Raw genomic sequence first — 2,303 nt, 5'->3', positions numbered from 1 at the left:
TTTGATCTATTTCTTTGATTTAGCACTGCAATTAAGAAGATTTGGTTCAAAGAGAAAGCTCATTGGTAGATGTTTTACACTGATGTGATAATGTTTACACAGATGTGCTTTGAAATCTTGATTATGGTGGATTTTTGGGTCCCACCACATGACAGACTCCTGTTATCTGAAAGGTAAAATAATATAACATCTATCTGTAACAGTCTTAAGAGCAGGTCTGCCAGGGCTCTCTTATGAGGTGATTTATCTGATCATTGTATTTAGCGTTATTTTTTTTCAGTTTTAAATCCCTCCACAGTAAATCACTTGCTTTAAAGAACGCTTTTTATAATTCAGGTGCACACAGGAGCAGTACTTAGGACTGCAATGATGAAAAGGTGTAGCATTACCTGCTTTAAAGCACCTGCCAATTAATTAGCCCATACTCTCCATAGCAAATAAAGCAAAGCAGTCAAATCCATTTGATCTCCTAGATTTAGACTGTGATTGAAAAGACCATGGAGTAAGACTGAAAAACTAATCTTTTATGATTCTCTACAACTTTTTGTTCAAACGAAAGCTTAAACCCGCCCAGTGACTTTCTTAAACTTTTGAAAGATTTAACTATGAAAGATCTTTGAGCTTTACACCACAATCCATTGTTTTGGTACTGGTGAGGCAACATGTTTGCAGTACTTGCACATTAATGAAAATGCCATAAGATGTGCTATGTGCTTTTAGATGAAAATTAAAAGGACAAACAAAAATCAATGTAGAGTGTTGTAATCGATTCTTGATTGTTTTAATGTGTTTTTCAACTGCATGGCTGTCTTCTGTTATTCTTTTGAAAGAAAAAGATGTATCTTCTCAGATAGAACAGGTCACCAGAGACCTACAACAGGTTAAAAATCTTGTTATTCTTACAAGCATTAAGTCATATTTTATATGATTCTCCATTATAAATCTGTTATTATCTGTATACTTCATAATCTCTATTAACCTATTCTTAATCATACACTATGGTGAGGGAGACAGGTAAACATCTCTCCCTTTCAAGACAAGCATTTGGCACAAGTCGTCTTCCTTCATCTCTGAGAGATTGAAAAGCATCCATCACAAGTTAGAGGCCTTCCACTGATACTTGTAGTCCATACCAGGCTGGAATAATCCATTCATTTTAAGTCTGTGATAAATTAAATACTGGGGAAAACTGCAGAGGAGGGGAGATGGAAAACCCAATTCTTCCAGTCAATACCAGGCTGGATTAATCAATTCATTTTATGTCTATGATAAATTAAATACTGGGGAAAATTCTGCAGAGGTGGGAGGTGGAAAACCCTCCGTGATTATGCCAATTTCTTCTTCAAAAAAAATCCCCTCCTTGTAACTTAAGTGATAAAAGGAAGGGGTAATGCATGTACATTTTATTAGTGTTTTAAAATCAGGGAGTGAAACTGTCAGATCTTTGTTGTTGCTTTCAAGTGTGTCTGGGCAGGTCTAACCCTCAGGTAACGCCCTTTCTCCTTCTTCTCTCTTCCCTTCCCTTGCACCTGTCCATGTAATGCACAGCAAACTCTGAGCAACTGTGGAGTCCAACCCTCCTCCTCCTCCTCCTGCAGTCCCTGCCAAGCCGGGCTCCTTTTTGCTGCAATCTATCATTTTTGGAAAGCTTCACATCAAAGGAGGCCGAGCAGCAGCATCAACAACAACAAGAAGGGGGCGGGGGCTGTTCAAAGTTGGATGCCAAGTGTGTGTGGGGGTGTGTGTGTGTGTGTCTGTGTGAGGGGTGTGTATGACTGTGCGTGTGCATGTGGGGGGTGTCTGCGTATGGGGGTGTGTGGGGGGATCTATGTAGGGGGGTGTATGGGTGTGTGTACATGGGGGGTGTCTGTGTGTGGGTGTGTGTGGGGTGGTATGTGTATAAGTGTCTGTGTTGGGGGTATGTGCAAGGAATATGTGTGTGGGTGTGAGGGGTGTGTCTGAGTGTGTGTGTGTGTGTGTGTGTATGTATGAGTGTGTGGGTGTGTGTGTGTGTGTTGGGGATGTGTGTCTCTGTGTATATGTATGTGGGTATGGGTGTGTGGGTGGTGTCTGTGTATGTGTGCGGGCGCCTGGGATGTGTGTCTCTGTATAGGTATGTAGGTATGGCTGTGTGGGTGTGTGTGGGTAGTGAAGGACTCAGGCGCCATGCAGTAGAAGCTAGCTTGATGGAGAATTACACTGTTGTGGACTCTCCAAATAAGCTACTTGGTGGCCAAAAGGAGCTACATGACCAGCTGCTGAAGGATCACGTGATACCAGGTCGCCCACTGCAGCATCTCATA

Source organism: Gavialis gangeticus, unplaced genomic scaffold (assembly GCF_001723915.1).
Source record: "Gavialis gangeticus isolate Ggan-Ray unplaced genomic scaffold, GavGan_comp1, whole genome shotgun sequence".
Taxonomy (NCBI): Eukaryota; Metazoa; Chordata; order Crocodylia; family Gavialidae; genus Gavialis; species Gavialis gangeticus.
Note: the sequence above shows the minus strand (reverse complement) of the source record.